Consider the following 25,088-nt stretch of genomic DNA (forward strand, 5'->3'; position numbering starts at 1 on the left):
GAAGTCACCATGAGAGAAGTTGCCTGCATATCTGCTCAGCAGTCTGCAGTTCAAAATACTGTCTGACTTATTATGAGAGTTGTTAAAATGAGCATCTGCATCTGGAGTCACAAAAGATTTAACTTGTTACATGATATATAAATCTGAATCCGGTGGCATACAGAATATGCAGTCTTACATGGACTTTCCTGAGTACTCATTTCAGAATGGATGTAATAATGCAGTTAACGTTCATTACTTTAACATCACCTAATTTAATTTGACTGTGTTCCATTACCCTTGCCTCACTTTTGTTTTAAGGTACTATACACTGCAGGGCTGCTCTTCCAACTCGTTTTGAACTTTAATTCCCTTTGCAGATGTTTCCTTTACTGCTTTCTCCATGTAGGTCTACAGATCAAGTAACATTATGGATAGAGTAAAATGCTATCTTATTCTCTTCCCAGCTAGTCTTTTCCTTTTGTGTCCTTCACTCTTATGATTGCCACCTGATTTCCATACAAGTTTTAAGTAACTCGCTGTATTTTATTCCTCCTAATTTCAGAACTTCAAAAAGCATACTATAGTCAACATTGTCAGTAGCTTTCTCTAAATCTACAGATATTTAATGCAGGTTTACCTGTCTTCAATCTATCTTCTAAGATAAGTTCTGGGGACAACATTGACAAGCATGTTTCTACTTTTTTCCAGAAGTCAAACAGATATTCCCTGAGATCAGTTTTTACATGTTTTTCATTCTTCTGTAAATAATTTTTGTTAGTATTTTGCTACCATGTCTTATTAAACTAACAGCTCTCTAGTATTCACCTCTATCACCACCTGTCTTCTTTGGAATAGTGATAATTGTTTAGGTCTCAAAGTATTTTGCCAATCTTATAATCTTTCACAATAGCTGGAATAGTTCTGTCATGGCTGTCTCTCAAAAGGACCTCAATAATTCTGATGAAATGATGTCTACTCAATGGGCCCTGTTTTGACTTAGGCTTTCCATTACTCTGTCAAATTTTTTCACAAAACAATATGTTTCATTTCATCTTCATTTACTTCCTGTTCCAGTTCAATAATACTCTCTTCAAGTACATTTCCCTTGTTCAACCTTTCTCTGTATTACTTCCAGCTTTCAGTTCCTTCCTTTCTTGCTTGTTACTAGTACGTCATATGAACTCTTTTATTCTTACAGCTGCTTCTCTTTTCTCCAAAGATCTCTCTAATGTTGCTATAGGCAGCATCTGCATTCCCCTAGTAGCCTTGATTTGTCCTCTAACCATTCCTACTGAGACGTGTGGACTCTCTGTGCATCTATTTTTTTTAGATGTTTGTATTCTCTTTCGTCCATTTCATACAATACATTTTAATATTTACAATTTTTGTCAGATGAATTCAGTAGCTCATATGTTATCTAAGGATTTTTATTAGGTCATGTGTATCTCCAACTCACAGAATGCCAGTTTTGTTTTGCCTGATGACAACAACCTCCTGATTGGTTTGTGTCCAAAAATCCAAATGTGTATTTGGCCTCTGAAATACATTCTAAGACAAAAAGCACAATGCACCACAAATGAATTATCTGAATGGGATGTAAATCGGTAGATGTGATGTATATGTGCAGAAAATGAATACAGTTTTAGAAAAATTTGATGACTTATTCGAAAGAAAGAGCTTCACAAATTGAGCAAGTCAATAATGTGTTGGGGCGCCTCTGACCCTTATGCAAGGAGTTATTTGGCTTGACATTGATTGACAGAGTTGTTGGATGGCCTCCTGAGGGATATCATGTCAAATTCTGTCCAATTGGTGCCTTAGATCATCAAAATCCCAAGTTTGTTGCAAAGCCCTTCCCATAATATCTGAATTTTTCTGCATGTTGCTGGCCAATGGTAGGCTTTGGCAAGCATGAAGACATGCAGTAGAAACTTTCCATGTGTGGATGAACATTATCTAGCTGACATGTTAGCCCAGGATACTTTCTCATGGAGAACAATGAAATGGAGCATAGAATATCATTGACATACTACAGTTCTGCAAGGTGCTGCAGATGACAACCAAAGGGGTCCTGCTGTGAAACAAAATGTCACCCCAGACCATGGCAGCTGGTTGTCAGACCATATAGTGGGTGACAAGTTGGTATAATACTGCTGTCTGGGGCATTTCCAGACACATCTTCACTTGTCATTGGGGCTCAGTTAGAAGCAGGACTCATCACTGAAGAAAATTCTATACCAGTCAGTGAGATTCCAGTCCCCAATTACCACCAAAGATTTGTCTGGAAATTCCCGGACTGTGGTGGGATACCAACCTGACTGTAACCTGCCATACAGTCTGACAAACAGGAGTGATGGTCTGGGGTGCCTTTTCATTTTATAGCAGGACCCCTTTGGTTTTCATCCATAGCACACATACAGCACAGCAATATGTCAATGATTTTCTATGCCCCAGTTTGTTGTCCTTTATGGAAAGCCATCAGGGCTTACATTTCAGCAAGATAATGTGTGCCTACATACAATGAGAATCGTCTTCATGCTTTTGAAGTCCTACCTTGGCCAGTAAGGTCGTCAGATCTCTCCCAAATTGAGAACATTTGGAACATTATGGGCAGTGCCCTCCAACCAGCTCAGAATTTGGTGACCTAATGCACCAAGTGTGCAAAATTTGGCATGATATTCCTCAGAAGATCATCCAACAATTCTTTCAGTCAATGCCAAGTTGAATAACTACTGGCATAAGACCCAGAGGTAGACCAATGTGTTACTGGTTTGTTCAGTTTGTGAAACTCTTTCTTCCAAATAAATCATTCATTTTTGCCTGAAGTTGTAAACATTTGTCTGATGTCACATTTGCTGACTTCCATCCCATTCAGATAATTCATTTTATGCTAGAGAATGCCTTCATTATAAAACCATACAGTAGAGCAGCATGCCCTCACAAAATATAAAAGCTGTAGTTATCCCATACAAGCAGCCATTTGAGAATACTAATGTATAAGTTGATATGAATGCAATCATCAAGGCAGTTGCCTCAGCAACTACTGAAAAGCCTGCTACTTCTCTTCAGGAACTAAAGGTTTGTCTGACCCACAGACAGATATCTCTCCATTGTAATAGCACTTAAGCTACTGCTGTATCACTGAGGCACACTAGCCACCCTGCTTCTGCATGGTCCGTGGTTCATGGACAGACTATATACAACAAGTTTTTGTAGTCATATCACTGCTTTGATTAAACTTGAGTATCTTGAGCAACATCACAAAAATTCTATTTGCTCAGTTGTTTTATAAGCAATAACCTGTTTATAATATTTCTATATGTATGTCATTATTTGGTAATAGGTCTTCTCAGGAACTTTCATGAAGAAATTGGACTCTGTATAAGAATAATATTAGATGTGTATGTTAGTTTTGTATTCATCCACAGATAATTTTACAATGAACATTGACATACCAGCTTAATAAAACAATAAAACATAGTTACATAGGTATATAATTACTTATAGGTCTAGTTATGCCCAAGACTAAGCTTGCACTATTTGTTCAGTTCTCATCTCGAATCCCACACTGCAAGCAGATACTTTCAGGTGTCATCAGGATCATAATGATACCCTTGCCTCTGCACTACATTGTTTGTCTGTTCTCATATATCCGCCTGAAAAATTAAGTCAGCATTCCTTCATAATGAAGGAGATGTTGAGCTCAGGCAGATGATACTGGTTAGCTACATGTTACACACAATGCAACCACCTGCACACTCACCTTCTAACAGTGTAGACACTTCTATACAAATGGTGTACCATCTGAAGATGCAGACTGAGAAGGCTCTAGCACATATGTCACTTGGATGTGGGCACTACCTTGGCACCCCATATGGTGTAATTACGTTGATTAGCTTATATAGTCCAGACATTCGAAAATTTATTCAGATTTTAATTTTGTTATAGGATTTATACGAAATTACATTTTGTAGAATCTTCATTTATTAACATGTGTGAAATACTAAAATATGTAATTAGTGATTCAAAAACAACAAAAATATATACAGGAAATATAATTTATGAGCTTCAGTATTCATAAAATACTTGAAAATATCACCAATTTCAGTATGGGTATCACATTCAATAGTAATCACAGATAAATTTATTAAGAAATATGTTTGCAATTGCAAGTATGATGAGACTACAGATGCACAGTGTATTGTTGACAATGAAAATCTGTGCCAGCATGGGACCCAAACCTGGATTTTCCACTTTACACAAGCAGTTGCCTTAACTGCCTCAACCATCCCACCATGCCTCCATGACTGACCCAAATTTCCATTTACTTATATGGATATGTCCAAAAGAACAGACACCATTGATGACCTGCAGCAGTCTAGAACAAAATTAGAATTGTATTAATACCTTCGGATGCTAATGGGCGTTGATATATATCAACGGGGACAGGTGAAAATGTGTGCCCTGACCAGGACTTCAAGCCAGGATCTCCTGCTTGCATGGCAGGCACTCTGTCCATCTGAGCCACCGAGGGCACAGAGGATATCATGACTACAGGGACTATCTCATGCATGCCTTCCGCGAGACTTACATTCTCACTTTGTATGTCCACACACTACATTCATAGTGTCCCACCACAACACACTTATTACTCGTGGAAGACATTCTTACCAAGTCCTGTAAAAGTTCGGGAAATATGTGTGCATCCGCACAGAAGAAAGAGGTCATGGCTGGTGTTGCCAGAACTATATACTTACGTGGATATGGTGTCTGTTCTTTTGGGCAAGTAATTGTTAAGAAAATAACTGATTATGTTGCATGACTTCTGAGTTAATTAGCATTGAAGTTGGCCAATGAGGCCAAAGTATGACCAGATTCAGCTGGCCTGCCAGGTACAATTAGTGTCAATTGTTCCCACAGCACTGGATGGCCACTTCAATTTGCGCATGCTATGGCCTAATTGGCTAACTTCAATGATAATTAACTAAGAAACAGTGCAATGTATCGAATTTTTTTCTAAACAGTTATTTCTCAGAACAACCTACCCTGCAACACATTAACAAGCTTTTCAGACTGTTTCTGACCACTGTGTGAAAGTTTTGTGTGAGTTAGAAAGATGTGTGGTTTCATTTAAAACACTGAGAGGATCAATAGCTTAGTGATGAGTTATGTGACCAGCCTTCATCACCCCCTGAAGCCAGTACTATGTGTGGTGCATCATTTGTGCTCCCAGGTAGGGCTGCTATAGATGTAGACATCATAAACTCACCCCCTCAAATGAAAACATTGATCCTTTGGAGTGATACCAGATGGTCATGTGATCCTCCACCACTGATACAAGTTATGGCACTGAAGTGGTGTGTAAGTGCCATTTGGTTCCATGGGACCAGTGTGGTAAAGTGTGTGATGCAAAGACATGGCAAAATGGCAGAAAGGAGCTATTATGTTTCCATGTGCCTATGAGAACACTATGAGTGACATTGCAAAATTTGTTGATGCACCAACATGGACTGTACAACGTGTCTACAAGGAACAGTGTACCATTTGCGGTCCTGTAACATGGCGTGAGAACAGTGGTCATGTAAAGACCCTACCAACAGAGACCAGCAATGAGTGTTACACATTGTAAATGCCATCAGTTCATGCCTTGAAAATGACAGTCACTTTCAAATGCAACATGAATTGCTGCTGTCAGTGAATGCAGTGTATTTAAACCACTTTCTGTGAAAACATTTGGAAGGGAACTGCATTCATTTGATACTTGTAGTTGAGTACCTCACAGAAGCTCTGTGCTCACAGAGGCACATAAGATTGCACCTCTTCAGTGGGTCAGACAATACAAGAATTGGACAGTAGTTGTGTAAAGGCAATAGTGTCATTCAACAAGTCACAATTTTGTCTCTTTTCAACTTATGAAAGTTTCTGAGTGCACTGACAGCCCAGTGAATTTTTTAACAGTATGCAGAGACTGTAGTTCATGTGAGAGGCAGTTTTGTGATATTTTTATACTGTGATTTGGACCCACTCTTTCAGTTTGCTGAGAACATGAACCAATGTGTTTACTTCAACATTCTCAGTTGCAATATGTTTAACATTCTTCTGCATCTTCATGGTGATTACACCGTAAATACTCCCTTATCGCTGGCCGGTGTGGCCGAGCAGTTCTAGGCGCTTCAGTCTGGAACCACGCGACCGCTACAGTTGCAGGTTCGAATCTTGCCTTGGGCATGGATGTATGTGATGTCCTTAGGTTAGTTAGGTTTAAGTAGTTCTAAGTTGTAGGGGACTGATGACCTCAGATGTTAAGTCTCACAGTGCTCAGAGCCATTTGAACCATTTTGAACTCCCTTATCCCATATGAACACAGCCCTGTTTACGAGGCTGCACAGATAAGTTTTTGGACTGACAAACATTCAGAAATCCTACTGCACTTCAATTTGCTCACTGAATTATCCAGTCTTGAACCTACAGAAAACATGTGGGACTCCTTCAAACCACAGGTGAAATGCAGCAGCACTCCCACAAACTGGTAACCTTACAGAATATAATTATCAGTGAGTAGCCTACCTGGGATATGGTATAACTGAAGAAACTTTAGTACTCTCCTCCTTGGTTAAATGAAGCCAGTATCAAATTTAGATATGATGTTATATGGTATGAATGTGGGGTCTGCTGGGTGTGCCTCAACTTCTGTTCATAGTACTTACGATAGCATGTGAAACACTTAACACATATACCTGGTATAACTACCAAATCCATCATAATGCAACTTAAATCATCACACTCAGACAATGTCTTTAACTGAAACAAAATGATTGTAAGAAAAAAAAAGAAATCTATATTTCTAGAAGATCTGTCAAAAGGAAAAGATAGAGTTCTTTTTACTGAGCTAATGCTACATCTCTGATATTCTTGATATTAGTGAGACATCACATTCTAATCTTTTACCACTGCTTGTAAGTGATCCTGTGCCATTTCACTGTAGACAGAAGAACCCCATGCTGCGAGTACCAGCATTGCAGTTCAGAGCTGTGGAGACGCTGGCAACAACGCGCCACTATTGGAACCTGGAAGGTGCACACATTCCCTCCATCATGTACCCCACATACCCATCTGCCATGCCTGTGGGCCGTCGTGTAACTGATACCAAGTCATGTGATGGTGCTCGTTCAGGCATTGTCATGCTCTATCCCAACAGTGCACGCATTTTCAAGTATGAGCGAGGCAGTGACCACTTTCTCAGGCTTATGCTGGTGAGTGACAATATCAATCTTAACAAGTAATATCGAAAAACTTGCATTCATAGCAGGACTTTTAAAAACTTAGAACTGCTTCAAAACAATTCTCAGGATATCCACAGAGCAACTGTAAAGAAATTTAACATGTGTCGAACTGTGTTACATCATTAAATTATACATGTCATATTTCCATTTCCCTACATTTTTTCACCACATGTCCATGAAAACTACTTTATTCATCTTAGATCACGTGCATGAACAAAGCACTGTAAAAAATTCTGCATCTTTCCTTCTCAAACCTTCTTGACATTTTCCAGTAGTTTACTTTCCAAAGCTTTTAGAGGACAGTCCACATTAATATCAAATCAATGATATGAATATAATAGAGGGAAACATTCCATGTGGGAAAAATTTATCTAAAAACAAAGATTTTGAGACTTACCAAACAAAAGCGCTGGCAGGTCGATAGACACACAAACAAACATACACACAGAATCCAAGCTTTCGCAACAAACAGTTGCTTCATCAGGAAAGAGGGAAGGAGAGGGAAAGACGAAAGGATGTGGGTTTTAAGAGAGAGGTTAAGGAGTCATTCCAATCCCGGGAGTGGAAAGACTTACCTCAGGGGGAAAAAAGGACAGGTATACACTCGCACATACACACATATCCATCCGCACATACACAGACACAAGCAGACATTTGTAAAGGCAAAGAGTTTGGGCAGAGATGTCAGTTGAGGCGGAAGTAAAGAGGCAAAGATGTTGTTGAAAGACAGGTGAGGTAAGAGTGGCGGCAACTTGAAATTAGTGGAGGTTGGGGCCTGGTGGATAATGAGAAGAGAGGATATACTGAAGGGCAAGTTCCAATCTCCGGAGTTCTGACAGGTTGGTGTTAGTGGGAAGTATCCAGATAACCCGGACAGTGTAACACTGTGCCAAGATGTGCTGGCCGTGCACCAAAGCATGTTTAGCCACAGGGTGATCCTCACTCAACAAACACTGTCTGCCTGTGTCCATTTATGCGAATGGACAGTTTGTTGCTGGTCATTCCCACATAGAAAGCTTCACAGTGTAGGCAGGTCAGGTGGTAAATCACGTGGGTGCTTTCACACGTGGCCCTGCCTTTGATCGTGTACACCTTCCGGGTTACAGGACTGGAGTAGGTGGTGGTGGGAGGGTGCATGGGACAGGTTTTACACCGGGGGCGGTTGCAAGGATAGGAGCCAGAGGGTAGGGAAGATGGTTTGGGGATTTCATAGGGATGAACTAAGAGGTTATGAAGGTTAGGTGGATGGCAGAAAGACACTCTTGGTGGAGTGGGGAGGATTTCATGAAGGATGGATCTCATTTCAGGGCAGGATTTGAGGAAGTCGTATCCTTGCTGGAGAGCCACATTCAGAGTCTGATCCAGTCCCAGAAAGTATCCTGTCACAAGTGGGACACTTTTGGGGTTCTTCTGTGGGAGGTTCTGGGTTTGAAGGGATGAGGAAGTGGCTCTGGTTATTTGCTTCTGTACCAGGTCGTGAGGGTAGTTGCGGGATGCGAAAGCTGTATTCAGGTTGTTGGTGTAATGGTTCAGGGATTCCGGACTGGAGCAGATTCATTTGCCATGAAGACCTAGGCTGTAGGGAAGGGACCGTTTGATATGGAATGGGTGGCAGCTGTCATAATGGAGGTACTGTTGCTTGTTGGTGGGTTTGAGGTGGACGGACATGTGAAGCTGGCCATTGGACAGATGGAGGTCAACATCAAGGAAAGTGGCATGGGATTTAGAGTAGGACCAGGTGAATATGATGGAACCAAAGCAGTTGAGGTTGGAGAGGAAATTCTGGAGTTCTTCTTCACTGTGAGTCCAGATCATGAAGATGTCATCATTAAATCTGTACCAAACTTTGGGTTTGCAGGCCTGGGTAACCAAGAAGGCTTCCTCTAAGCGACCCATGTATAGGTTGGCGTATGAGGGGGCCATCCTGGCACTTATGGCTGTTCGCTTTAATTGTTGGTATGTCTGGCCTTCAAAAGTGAAGAAGTTGTGGGTCAGGATGAAGCTGGCTAAGGTAATGAGGAAAGAGGTTTTAGGTAGGGTGGCAGGTGATCGGCGTGAAAGGAAGTACTCCATCGCAGCGAGGCCCTGGACATGTGGATTATTTGTGTATATGGGAGTGGCATCAATAGTTCCAAGGATGGTTTTCAGGGCTAACAGACTGGGTAAGGATTCCAGGTGTTCGAGAAAGTGGTTGGTGTCCTTGATGAAGAATGGGAGACTGCACGTAATGGGTTGAAGGTGTTGATCTACGTATGCAGAGATACGTTCTGTGAGGGCTTGGTAACCAGCTACAATGAGGTGGCTGGGACAATTGGGTTTGTGAATTTTAGGAAGAAGGTAGAAAGTAGGGGTGTGGGGTGTCGGTGGGGTCAGGAGGTTTATGGAGTCAGGTGAAAGGTTTTGTAGGGGGCCTAAGGTTCTGAGGATTCCTTGAAGCTCTGCCTGGACATCAGGAATGGGATTACCTTGGCAAACATTGTATGTGGTGTTGTCTGAAAGCTGACGCAGTCCCTCAGCCACATACTCCCGACGATCAAGCACCACTGTCGTGGAACCTTTGTCCTCCGGAAGAATGACGATGGAACGGTCAGCCTACAGATCACGGATAGCTTGGGCTTCAGCAGTGGTGATGTTGGGAGTAGGATTAAGGTTTTTTATGAAGGATTGAGAGGCAAGGCTGGAAGTCAGAAATTCCTGAAAGCTTTGGAGGGGCTCATTTCGAGGAAGAGGAGGTGGGTTCCGCGGTGACGGAGGACGGAACTGTTCCAGGCAGGGTTCAATTTGGATAATGTCTTGGGGAGTTGGATCATTAGGAGTAGGATTAGGATCATTTTTCTTCGTGGCAAAGTAATATTTCCAGCAGAGAGTACGAGTGTAGAACAGTAAATCTTTGACAAAGGCTGTTTGGTTGAATCTGGGAGTGGGGCTGAAGGTGAGGTCTTTGGATAGGACAGAGGTTTCGGATTGGGAGAGAGGTTTGGAGGAAAGGTTAACTACTGAATTAGGGTGTTGTGGTTCCAGATTGTGTTGACTGGAATTTTGAGGTTTTGAAGGGAATGGAGCTGGTAGTGGGAGATTGAGTAGATGGGAGAGACTGGGTTTGTGTGCAATTAGAGGAGCTTGAGGTATGCTGGAAAGGTTGTGAAGGGTGAGTGAGTTGCCTTTCCGGAGGTGGGAAACCAGGAGATTGGATGAATTTCTGACTTCCAGCCTTGCCTCTGAATCCTTCATAAAAAACCTTAATCCTACTCCCAACACCACCACTGCTGAAGCCCAAGCTATCTGTGATCTGAAGGCTGACCGTTCCATCGCCATTCTTCCGGTGGACAAGGGTTCCACAACAGTGGTACTTGATCGTCAGGTGTATGTGGCTGAGGGACTGTGTCAGCTTCCAGACAACACCAGATACAAAGTTTTCCGAGGTAATCCCATTCCTGGTGTCCAGGCAGAGCTTCAAAGAATCCTCAGAACCTTAGGCCCCCTACAAAACCTTTCACCTGACTCCATCAACCTCCTGACCCCACCAACACCCCACACCCCTACCTTCTACCTTCTTCCTAAAATTCACAAACCCAATCATCCCGACCACCCCACTGTAGCTGGTTACCAAGCCCCCACAGAACATATCTCTGCCTATGTAGATCAACACCTTCAACCCATTACATGCAGTCTCCCATCCTTCATCAAGGACACCAACCAGTTTCTCGAATTCCTGGAATCCTTATCCAGTCTGTTACCCCCAGAAACCATCCTTGTAACCATTGATGCCACTCCCATATACACAAATATTCCACATGTCCAGCGCCTCGCTGCGATGGAGCACTTCCTTTCATGCCGATCACCTGCCACCCTACCTAAAACCTCTTTCCTCATTACCTTAGCCAGCTTCATCCTGACCCACAACTTCTTCACTTTTGAAGGCCAGACATACCAACAATTAAAGGGAACAGCCATGGGTACCAGGATGGCCTCCTCGTGCACCAACCTATTCATGGGTCGCTTAGAGGAAGCCTTCTTGGTTACCCAGGCCTGCAAACCCAAAGTTTGATACACATTTATTGATGACATCTTCATGATCTGGACACACAGTGAAGAAGAACTCCAGAATTTCCTCTCCAACCTCAACTGCTTTGGTTCCATCATATTCACCTGGTCCTACTCTAAATCCCATGCCACTTTCCTTGATGTTGACCTCCATCTGTCCAATGGCCAGCTTCACACGTCCGTCCACCTCAAACCCACCAACAAGCAACAGTACCTCCATTATGACAGCTGCCACCCATTCCATATCAAACGGTCCCTTCCCTACAGCCTAGGTCTTCATGGCAAACGAATCTGCTCCAATCTGGAATCCCTGAACCATTACACCAACAACCTGAATACAGCTTTCGCATCCCGCAACTACCCTCCCGACCTGGTACAGAAGCAAATAACCAGAGCCACTTCCTCATCCCTTCAAACCCAGAACCTCCCACAGAAGAACCCCAAAAGTGTCCCACTTGTGACAGGATACTTTCTGGGACTGGATCAGACTCTGAATGTGGCTCTCCAGCAGGGATACAACTTCCTCAAATCCTGTCCTGAAATGAGATCCATCCTTCATGAAATCTTCCCCACTCCACCAAGAGTGTCTTTCCGCCATCCACCTAATCTTCCTAATCTCTTAGTTCATCGCTATGAAATCCCCAAACCACCTTCCCTACTCTCTGGCTCCTATCCTTGCAACCGCCCCCGGTGTAAAACCTGTCCCATGCACCTTCCCACCACCACCTACTCCAGTCCTGTAACCCGGAAGGTGTACATGATCAAAGGCAGAGCCACGTGTGAAAGCACCCACGTGCCAGTTGGTAACTGACCTGCCTACACTGTGAAGCTTTCTATGTGGGAATGACCAGCAACAAACTGTCCATTTGCATGAATGGACATAGGCAGACAGTGTTTGTTGGTAATGAGGATCACCCTGTGGCTAAACGTGCCTTGGTGCACGGCCAGCACATCTTGGCACAGTGTTACACCGTCCGGGTTATCTGGACACTTCCCACTAACACCAACCTGTCAGAACTCCGGAGATGGAACTTACCCTTCAGTATATCCTCTCTTCTTGTTATCCGCCAGGCCTCAACCTCTGCTAATTTCAAGTTGCCGCCACTCATACCTCACCTGTCTTTCAACAACATCTTTGCCTATTTACTTCTGCCTCAACTGACATCTCTGCCCAAACTCTTTGCCTTTACAAATGTCTGCTTGTGTCTGTGTCTGTGCGGATGGATATGTGTGTATGTGCGAGTGTATACCTGTCCTTTTTTCCCCCTGAGGTATGTCTTTCCACTCCCAGGATTGGAATGACTCCTTACCCTCTCCCTTAAAACCCACATCCTTTCGTCTTTCGCTCTCCCTCCCTCTTTCCTGATGAAGCAACTGTTTGTTGTGAAAGCTTGAATTTTGTGTGTATGTTTGTGTTTGTTTGTGTGTCTATCGACCTGCCAGCGCTATTGTTTGGTAAGTCTCAAAATCTTTGTTTTTACATATATTAATATCAAATCAGTAATAGTCTGTCACTTAAGGCTAAGATGTCACATGTGCATCATCATATGTGTATCAGTGCTGGTCCACAGATCTACTCAAATCTGTCTGTTTACATATTTGTGCATGTAATAAATCACTACAAATCTCATGCATCCACATGGCTCATTTTCAGTCTACTGGTGGTTCATGATCTGTCAATCTATGAGAGAAATTCCTGCATAAGTGGATACACTACTGGAAAAGATATTTTTTCAAAAAATAATCTTTACTTCTTTCCTGTTTGCCACAGGTTCATTTGTTCTTATTTTTTTTATGAATGTGTTCTTAGTATTTCCCAAACATGTGTGACATCTACATACTGTATTTCAATAAATTTAACGATGAACTCTTTAGAGCTCTGAGATCTAGCAGCCGTTTTAGAATTCAGTGTATACGTTTAGCTGAGAAACACAAAACTGTATAAACAGGTTATTCAAAACACATTTTTTGTGCCACATGTGCAATGGTTTCCAGTCCTTGCACTATGATTTATCTGCATAGATGTGATCTCCATCCATAGATTTAACCAATTTTGCTCAATCTACAACTGTAACATCTGGCTTTGCACACATCCCAAATCTGTGCAAATTTCTGCTTGACCCACTATGATCTGCCTGCACAGACATTTGCAGCAGACAGATTCCATTCTCCATGGAGTCTATCTGAGTGTTGAACATCTGTGGACAGAGTTAGTTTCCTCCACACCATGCTCTTTCCTGAGAACTTGGTCAGTAGATCATGAACAAATAGTGCACTACTAGCATTTATCAAATGTTGAAGAACTAGGGCAAAATTGTTATGTGATGGTAACCTGTGAAACATCTACAATCCATTCAGTCATGTCTAGTTGCCTGGAAAGTTCAATAGGTGGCAGCAAATGTTTAGAAGTCATTGTGATTGGCAAGACCCAAGTCTTTTTGAATGTGATATTGATGCCCACAGCTGTAGCTGAGGTTCTGCAGCCAATAACATATGCAATGTACCATCGGTCACACAAGGAGATTGTCTACTATAGTTGTGAAGGACACAAGAACACCAGAACTTGGATATATTATAGCAGATATTTGTTCTATTGTTAGTTAAGTAGTATCGCTTGATGACTGTGTCAGGTTCATTGTTCAACAACATTAATTGACTACTTTGTTGACCTCTCACTATTTCTATGAACAAAATACCTTCCTGACTCTTCTGTGATTTCATAAACCAATCCATTTAAACATACACAGATAAAGAAATCCAGCAGACTTAGGTCAGATTCTGGTAGCTGTTGAGACACAGCAATGTTAACACAATGTTGTATTCTTGGATGATGTTTAAGAACACAGGAACATAGCCTCAGTTTATATCTAGGCATCTCCTTAATAACAAATATTTTTGTCATTCTGAAATACCTCAGGCATTTGAAGTACAGTGAGATGTGAAAGAACAGTTTCTGATTTTTTTCCGCATACTGTTAAATAAGAGCTTCAGATAATGTATTTTACAATTTTTGGTAATATTCAGCAATTTACTTCTCAAGAACATTACAGTAAGATTCAACCAACAGGAGGAGCGACTGAATTCACATGTGGTGGCACGATACCCTAAGGATGTCCACTTTGTAGAGGGAGAGGAACTACCAAATGGAAAGCTGACTGGTGCTTTGGCAGATATGGCTTCAGGGCTGGCCCAGCTGGGACTCAATTTGCGGATTGTACGAACACTTCCCACTCCTGAGATCTTGTATCTGCAGCCCATACATGAATTCAGTCACGTGGGCATAGCTGTGGCTCGAGCACCACTTGCACCACTCCATGTGGCCATTATGCGAAGCTTTGACTTAAAGGTCAGTGAGCCATGACATTTACTTTGTTATCAGTTCTCTAGTGAATACAAGCACAATAATGCTTGAAACTATAAGTTTACTGACATGTCTGTCTGGTTCCTCAGAAGTCTTATCCTTCTTTGTCCACTTCTTCTTTGTACGAACAATTTTTTATTTTTGTTTGGTATTTTCAGTGAGCTTTGAATAGCTTTATACAGCATCAGACAGTATATTTTTGCATCAAGATATTTTATTTTTACCATCTACATTGCTGATGGTCAGCTTTTATATAGTAAACTCACATGGGTAATAATAGAGAACAGTAAATTGACATAGGCCATGATGAATCTACATTACAAGAACAAAAAGTCATACTCTATAAATATCCAATTGGTAAGTAACATCATCTTTGTTTTTAAATATCCAATTAAATCTTTATAAAAGAGTTAATCAAAGTATACTAATGATAATAATTATGTACATTTGACTGCACTCTACTGTAGCTCACCACTGATTAATGTAGTAATTGTACCCTTTGAATGCTGTTTGGAAAATGACTAACATAGTGCCTGTACATAATGGAAGCACATCCAGAACTCACTGCATGAATGAACGTCAAACTGTGAGCAACTGTGGCCTTGTACACTATTTTATTGTGGACCACACAGTCAGTGTCAGACATGCATTTCTTAATGTCAGTTATGTTTTGGGGTTTATGATTTATTTGTCAATAATCAGGAGGTTGATTGAAGATATTGGCCACTGAGTGATCATGTTGCCACATGCTTACCACATGAAGGATGATATGGAATGGAGACAGTGGAAGAAAATATTGAACAATAGGCTGTAGGAGAAAAGAGACTATTAGAGGCGGTTTTGTCAGTGACATTCATAAGCAGAAACATTTCAGGAAGAAGAAAAAGAAGAAGTATTTCGAAAAGCCCACCAAGAATCTTCTACAAATTCATTAACTGGCATATTATTTTAAAAATTATTCATTTTTAGAATCTGAAAATCTTAGCTGCTAAAGTATGATACTGGATTTATGACAGGATGACAGTTCAATATTCAGACATTCTCAAACACAATAATTTTGAATAGTGACAATTTTTGAAAACAAAACTTTCAGGAATTTCAAGGCCTTTGCTAGAAAGAAGAAGTTGAGGTCTTTCAATTAAGATAAGCCAATCATAAAACAAACAACTAATCGTGGGTGGGTAGGTGGGGGGTTGGGGGGTTGGGGGGGGGGGAGCTAAATTTTCAAATATATCTGGTATCTAAACCTTAAATGTCGAAAAAAATTTTAAATAAAATATTTCTATATGAACTCTTTATACTGTTTATAAATTACTAAGGTTTCTGTCACAGTTGCATATAAGTATACAGTACCAACATAGTTTTGGAATTACATAAATTCATCTTTGTACTGTTGTTATAAATAGCCTGTAAAGTATACATAAAATGAGAAACATTTGAAATTTACGGATTGAACTGGAATTAAAAAGTTCACCTATGCATAGTTCACATATGCATGATATCCATATTAGGTTGTAGGACCATAGAAACTTGCATAACTGGGGCAGAGGTAGATGCCACTTATGAGAAAAGACAAACAGCTGTAAGATATAAAGAGCTCAGATGGAAAGCCAGTACTAAGCAGAGAAGGGGAGCTGGAAGGTGGAAGGAGTATCTAAATGATCAATATCAGGTCTGTTTAAAAAATTCTGGAACACTCTTCATTTCGCACCAATGGTGTGTTGAAGCAAAATGTGACATTCCTCAAACACCTGTGCTTCATGTGTAACTGCCAGAAGTTTCATTGTTGTAAGTCTATTAGTTCTTGTTCAATGCTGCATTGATTAGAACATTGTATTGCACAGATTGTGAATTTCAAGATGGCAGAGTTAGAGGAACAATGCATCTGCATTAAATTTTGCATGAAACGCAAGAAAACCTTTACAGAGACACCAAATGATGCAGGAAACCTACAGTGATGAGCACTTAAGCCCTAATTGGTTTATGAAAGGTTCATGTGGTTTAAAGATGGCCAGATGGAAGTTAAAGACGAGTCTTGTTCAGGACACTCTTCAATGTCTACTGATGGACTTCATATCAGGAACATCAATGAAACAGTGCATGCCAGTTGAAGACTGACTCTCCAAGAGACTGCAGAAGAATGTAACATTTCAGTTGGATCATATCATGAAATCCTGACACAGTGTCTTTGATTGTATTGTATTGCTGCCAAGTTTGTACCATGGCTCATGAGTCAAGACCAGAAAGGTCTTCGTCTCACAGTCTGTGAAGAACTTCTGGATCATGTAAATGAGAACAAGATGTTCCTTAAGAGAATCACATCTAGTGATGAGATGTGGGTCTATGGTTATGATGTTGACACCAAGTTTCAGTCTTCGCAATAGGTTGGTGAAATTTCTCAAAGAACAAGAAAAACTTGTCAGGTCAGATTAAATATTAAAGCCATACTGATAGTTTTCTTTGATTTTGAAGGATTATTTCATAATGAATCTGTGCTACAGGAACAAACTGTTAATCAATAGTACTATCAAGATGTGTTGTGACGTCTGCAAGAAAATGAGAGAGGGAAATGATCTGAAATTAGGTGAGACAATTCATGGCTCTTGCCTAATGATAATGCACCCACACATTCATCTCTATTGGTGCATGACTACTGCACGAAGAAGGGACTCACTGTGTCACCTCATTCTCAATATTTGGCCCCTGTGGACTTTTTTTATTTCCAAAGTTGAAAGACCTGTTGAAAGTATGAAGATTTGCAATGACAGATGAGATAAAAGAAAATTCAAAGATGGTGCTTCATATGATCTAGAAAAAGGCATACCAAGACTGGTTCTGGGAGTAGAAGCAGCATTGTGAGCAATGTATCAATTGTGAGAGAGTATTTTGAAGGAGACCATGCATAATAAGTAAAATGTAACTGTAGAAAAGTTTTGTGGACAAAGTTCCAGAATTTTTTGAACAAAACTCATATTAGGGAAACAAACCTGAGGATAACATTAGAGAAGCAGAAGTAGGTGAAGTTGAGATGGGAGATTTGATATCACAACAAAAGTTTGACAGAGAACTGAAAGACCGAAGTGGAAACTATGCCCCTGGAGTAGATGACAAGATGTCAGAATTATTGAGATCCTTGGGAGAGGTAGACTGACAAAACTATTCCACCTGATGTAACGAAGGAAAATATTGTGGGACTTCAAGAAGAATATAGTGATTCCAGTTGTGAAGAAGACAAGTGCTGACAGACGTGAATACTGCCAAACCATCAATTTAGTAAGTCATGTTTACAGAATAATGATATGAATTATTTGCAGAAGAAAGCAAAAACTTGTAAAAGTTGACCTTGGGAACAATCATTTTTGGTTTTGGAAAAATGTAGGAACACATGAGGCAGTACTGCCTCTACACCTTACCTTAGCTCACAGGCTGAAGAAAGGGAAACTATGATTTATAGGAATCATAAATTTAAAGACAGATTTGTACAATATTGATTGGGCTATCCTTTTTGAAATTTTGAAGACAGCGGGGATAAAATACAGGGAGAAAAATATTTTTCAAACTTTTACAGAAACCAGACTGAAATTACAAGGGTCAAAAGACACAAAAGGGAAACAGTAACTGACCATGCAGTAATGGAAACCAAGGAGAAATTTGGAAAGGGAATTCAGGTAGAAGAAATAAAAAAGTTTGATTTTTGCCAGTAACATTGTAATTCTGTCATATATGGGAAAGGACTTTGAAGAGCAGTTTAATGGAATGGTAGTTTTAAAAAAGAAAAAAACTTTTATCAAATTAACACCACTAAAAATAAAACTTGGAAAATGGAATATAGTTGAAATAAATTAGCTGAAGTTGAGGGAATTAGCTCAGGAAATGTAATGCTAGATATACCAGATGGCTTTTTCTGTTTGGGTAGCAAAGTAACTGATGAAAACTGAAGTAGAGAGGATATAACATGCAGACTGACAATAGCAAGAAAAGCATATCTGGAAGTGAGAAATTTGTTTATATCTAACATAAATTTAAATGTTAGGAAGTCTTTTCTGAAGGTATTTTTCTGAACTTTAGCATCATGCAGATGTGAAACAAGGGTGATAAGCAGTTGAAACAAGAATAGACATGAAGCTTTTGAAATGTGGTGGTATAGAAGAATGCTGAAGATTAGATGGGTGGATCAAATAACTAATGAGGAGTTGCTAGGTTATATCTCGCAGAAGTTATTCAAAGGTGAAACGGTTTGTACAGGATGGAGTAGCAAGGAGAGCTGCATCAAATCAATCTCTGGATTGAAAATGACAACAACAAGACATCTATTAAGTACATAAGGAACTGTAATACAGAAGGTGTATCTATTCCACAATTGTATGTTTGAAAGTGCTTTGGTTTCAATACAGACAACACATAACAGGCTATGGCTGTCAACAAAACATGCATTTTTGGACTTTATATATATTGCAGTGCACTGAAGGATTTGTAGACAAGGTACAGAATTTATGTTAGAGATAACTGCTGATGATACAATAAAAAATTCTGTACTAGGTTATACTATATAAACATATACTCCAGCTACATCCCTCTACCTATTGCTGAGGACTGAACAAGAGGGCACAGTTGTTAAGGGAATGGACACACATTTGGGAAGACTAGGTTTCATTTCCCTGTTTGATGACTTAAAGTCTGAGTGCTGGTGTGGGTTATACTGATTTATTGCCCCAAACCACATTTTCCTTCTTTATGAGGTGACTTACTTGGGGTTTGCAGCCACTCTTCTTCACTGGATAGTCAGTTGCCAGAAAATCTTTTGACTTCTTCTCTGCCAAATAATGCTAGGTACAGGAACTTCTAAATCACTTTCTGCTTATAAAATGAGTAGGCATACAAACTTTCCTTTTTGTCAGTTAACGATGTATTTGGCTTTCATGCACAACGTAATTCTCACTTTCAACATGCATATGTAGCATTCTGTAAGTACCTTGTACTGTCAAACTTTAGAAACAAAATGAGTTACAGTTAAAAGAAAGTTGGCTTGATACTATGACTTCCTTAAAATGAATCGGAAAATATGTCTTGCCTCTACCAAGGCTGAGTCAAGAATCTACAAGAGTTCTATTTCAACTGTTCTTGTTTCACATAACAATAGTCAATAACACAGTAAGCACAGAACTGCATATAGATTCCATGGTTCTTCCTTACACACTCACTAACACATCTAGGGATTGTCCGACAGGTACTTGTCGGTGCCGTTCGACTGCCACGTCTACTTTCTTCCCACGACTGATTTTAAACCTGCGCACACAAACATGTGACATGCAGTAAGTAGGATTCTACCATTCCACACTTATATCTAGAATATCATGTGTTCAAGTTGGTAGAAGGCTGAGTGGTTCTAATATTTATGCAGAAATTCTCGCATCACTACATATCCTCCCCTCAGATTGAACACGCGATATTTTATACATATATTATTCAAATAATATCACTCTTCATAACATTTCATATCTTAAAGTATACATTTCTTACTTATATTTATTAGATACATATCTATCCTTTGAGTAACAATTTTCTGTCCTCTCTTACACAATCTTTCGCTTATTTTTCTCTACTCTTCTCTTACTTTACTTTCTTGTTAAGACATGAGCATTTATTCATTGTTTTAGTCAGCTTTACTAATATTTAAGGATTTTGAGGACTCTTGTTCTTTTCTTAATTTCCTTTTTCAATCAAAAACTTCAGCTGTTTATGACACATGAGTAATCTATTTTCTATTCTTATCTTTTTGTACTACCTTTTCCTAGTATGTACTATTTTCATTAGTTGTAGCTTGGAGGAACTCTGGGTGAAATGAGTGTCCTTTTGACACTCATTTACTTTTACAAAACATAATAATGCCACTTGTTCATAGAATTTACACTTTCCAGAAAAATTCCTATAAAGTTTGTGACTTTTTCACAGTACAGTCCCCTTCTCTAAGGATCAGCACCTATTCCTTGCTTGTGGGTTGACCTTATGAGAGCACTTCCTCTTTCCATAATTAAGTATCTTCTGGCAAATCTATAAATCTATTTTAAACTTTGCATTCATTCTTTAATATACCATTCACTCCATAGAGTCCTCCTCTACTTATTAACTTATGTACTTTCAATAGATATTATGTCTATCCTTCAGTTCATCAGAGTTTTTATTGCACTGACATTGCTCATGCCTTTTTCTTATTTATCCATTACTCATTACTATTTTATAGTTGTTCGTTATGTATGGGCACCTATCCTTGTTGATGTAGAACCATCATAACACCCCATATATGTGTGCATAATCCTCTACAACACCTAGCAGTTCTCACATTGTGACAGGTTTTGTCTTATATAATTTAATGTTTGCATAGAAGTTGTGTAGAAGCTGATCTGTGTTTGTTTGTCTGATTCTTTGGGCTCCTTATCTAAAGGTAAGATGTAGGTTAGTAGTAACAATGGAAATAAGGAAGGACTTCAGCAATAGAAGTTTATGAATATGGAAAGAGGGAAATGATAGACAGGTCCTCAAGATGAGAAGTAAGAAAGGAAAAAATAGATGTGGGATATGGTATAACTGAAGAAGAGGAGAAAGAAGATAGCCCAAAAGACAGGAAACCCTTCCCACCTCCCTTCCTCAGGATCCCTGTCTCTCAGGTACTTGAGTGAGACGCTGGAAAAGGTTTGGTTTTAAATTGTCTCCTACAGAACAGACTTGTCTCATCTTAACCCTTTGAGGTCCCCAAAGAAAATCCTAGCAATCCTATGGAAATGCAAATGAAGAAGAATCAGGCACACTTGTTTTTGAGGGTTGTTTGATGTGTGTTTTATGTTAGTCATGATATATCTCTTCTTGTAAATCAAGCTTTCAGCTGCAGTACCCACCCCGTTCAAAATTTGTGCAAACCCTCCCATCAATATCACATCTCATAAAAGGTATCAAATACTCTAAACAAAATAGAAAATCTTTATGGTATAACAATTGTTCTATTAGTCACATCATACTAGATTCTACACAAATATAACTCTGTTTAGTTTATTTTGCATAGGCATCACTTTTTTCTGTGATTCTCTTAAGTTGTTCTCTATTTCATAGTCATATCCAGTTTTTTAAGCAATAAGATTACAGAATAGTTCTAGATTTTAAAGGAATTCGGTGCAGGAAACTATTTGGAAAAAACACCAAAAACAACTTGGGATCCAATGGTCATTAATGCGCTCATTAACTTGGAATGTTAACGTCCCTGTGGGGTAGATGACTCCACCTGGGTCCCCTCCCTAAGTATTATTATATTTTGGATCCCATAGATCTGATTTTCTTGAGCACTGGTAAACCAGTATCTCTCTTTAAATTTCTTTTGAAAGTCTTCCCAAGAAGAAAAATTCTCAGTATTTACTGTACCCCATTCTGAGGCTTTCCCTAGAAGGTACCCCACAGCAAATTCAATTTTCTTAGAATCTTCACAATTTTTTGGTAGTGCTTGTTTAAACTTTTTTAAGAAATGGGTCAGATGTACACCTCCATCTGGCTTAAACTTAGGGATTTGTCTAGATAACCCTGAATTAGCTCCCCATTGCAAATCATTCACCACTTCACTAGTTAATACCAAATTAGGTGAAGTTACACTTACCTCTACTATGTCTTGAATCTGCATAAATTCTTTCCTTAGGTCTTCTATACCCTTCCTGGTATCAGTGAGTTCAGAAGAAGGAATAGGCAATAATATGATCCCAGATGTTATTCTCTCGGTAACTTTTTGAACTATAATTTCACCAAATTGCTCCTCCAAACTAATTACATTTATAATATGAGAGTTGGCTATTTTCTCTTTGAAACTCCATCCTACATTATCTACTCATGTACTCACACCTGTAATGGCATTAACTCATTATGATTATCTACCCTCTCTTTCAAAGTATCCACTACTTGTCTTACAGCATTGTATTTAATATTGTACACATTTTCAAAAGATCCTAACTTGTAAATGAGTTCTGATTCTACATTATTACATTTGTTCTCAATGTCAAGTTCTAACCTTTTTGATAAATATTTAAAATTGTCATTATGTTTCTGACTTATGTCGGTAAACATATGATTTACGTGACTACTCAAAGAGTTTGTCAACTCATTCTTTAGATATACTTTTAAATTCTGTACTTTATGACTTATAGCATTGAATCCAGCTTTCAAAGCACCCATGCCTTTGCATAGATTACTAAATTCTTTACTTTCAATGTCGACTTTGGCATTTGAAGTTCCACTCTGGGTATGTAATTGACTTAGATTCACACTTTGAGCATTTAATTGCAAACTCTGTGCTTTGATTAAATTTATCAACTCAGCCCAGTCAAGTACTTCTTTGCCAACTTTCATGGCCATAGCAAGTTGCTGAGATTCCCCAACTTGTTGTAAATTTTCCATACTTTTAAATGCTTTAGCTCTTGTAATCATATAAATCTAACTTTAAATATGATAATTGCACAAATAAAAGTTCACTCAAGAGTATTTTGTACCACTTTGTACTAAAGTGATGAAGTTTTGTTTCATGCTCACCCGTAGAATTCTCGTTGCAAAGGTGAGTGGATGTGGAGGCAGGTCAGCACCGGTGAACAGCAGCTGGTGCAGGCGCCATCAGATGTATGTTGGTTTCCATGCCTGCACCCTCACAGTGTGTGTGAGAGCTGTATACTCCCTGCACAGGATCTTCTTGGCTGAAGTGTTTTATGCATACTTCTTCTTACACAAATACGACGAAATCTTCTTTGATGTCTTGTTGTCATAAAATTTTCATCTCTTCATCATTTTTCATTCAAATTTTGATCCATTGGATACTTGAACATATTCCAATGTGTCAGAATAAATCCTTTGTCTTTTTATGCCTAATTGCTATGGCAACACACAAGAGCTTCTTTTCTCATTTTTGACAGATAATTCCTATTTTTTCAGTCCTTTCACACAGGTTGCCATGTTCTAACATTCTCAAAACTTAATGCGTGAAAGTAGACATACAAACTTTACATTTCTTAAATCAACAATGTATTTGACTTTCATGCACAATATAATTCTCACTTTCAACATACATATGTAACTTTCTGTAAGTACTATTAGAAACAAAATGAGTTACAGTTAAAAGAAAGTTGGCTTGACTACCATTACTTTCTTAAAATGACTCAGAAAATACATCTTGCCTCTACCAAGGCTGAGTCAAGATCCTACAAGAGTACTTTTTCAACTGTTCTTGTTTTACATAACAATAGCCAATGACACAATACACATGGAGCTGCATATAGTTTCCATGGTTCTTCCTTACACAATCACAAACATATCTATGGATTGTCTGACAGGTTCTTGTCAGTGTTGCTAGACCACTGCATCTCCTTTTTTACTGCAGCTGATTTTAAACCTGCACACACAAACATGTGACAGATGCTTGGTTACATTACCCAGTACCCACAATCTCTTGCAAGCATATCTTTCAGCTCCCTCATTAGAGAGAGTTCTCATGACAACTTCCAGTGGATAGGTAATTTCCTGTCTAGCATTCACATCAAATGCTGAAACATTCTTTTGTGTACGAAATATGTTTTTCAATACCTTCTTCACATCACATAAGAAACATTAATGAACAAAGTGAAAAGCAATGAAAAAAATGAACTAATAAGGTAATGCACACAGATATGCCCAGATTCTATTCCTAATCTTTGAAGTGCAAGTTATGAATATTGTTCTATTTCAGAACTGTAAAAAGCTCTACTCATTTGGTCTCATGGCGTTTATATATTTAGTCTAATACACAAATCTGTTACAGAACATAATTATTTAGCATATCATAGATTTTAACTCAATCAATAGATAAGATACAACTTCAAAAATCACATCAACTCAAATACTTAATTTCAGAAAACAAAACACAGTTCAGTAGTCTTATGAATCTACAGAAAGATTTAAACTCAGTCAACGGATAAAATAAAATCCTAGAAACTATGTCAGTTTATGTACTAAATTAATGACAATGGAAAAAAATGATGTCTATCAACACCTTAGATTCCTCTTTGGTTTCACCAACACAAGATCTCCTACTTCAAACTTAGAAAATCTACCTTCATCGTCATGTATCTGTTTTCCCTATCCCCCCGTTTTTTCACCATTTCCCTCAGTCAATTTCTGGTTTGTGGTTAGTGCCTACACCATTATATTTAAACATATTATTCAAAAACTTTTGATCAAAACATAAACGAGAAGTCCAATGTTCTTTCTGTTCAACTTCAGATATCTATGCTGCATTATTAATACCTTGTTATTGTCTAAATGTACATGTAAATTGGTTGTCCTGTACTAGTTGTGTTTCCTTGCCCCAAAACTGGGAACCTTCATTGAGGCAGACCACTGTTTCCTAAATAGTTGCCTTT

The sequence above is a fragment of the Schistocerca americana genome, chromosome 8 (genome assembly GCF_021461395.2).
Source record: "Schistocerca americana isolate TAMUIC-IGC-003095 chromosome 8, iqSchAmer2.1, whole genome shotgun sequence".
Classification (NCBI taxonomy): domain Eukaryota; kingdom Metazoa; phylum Arthropoda; class Insecta; order Orthoptera; family Acrididae; genus Schistocerca; species Schistocerca americana.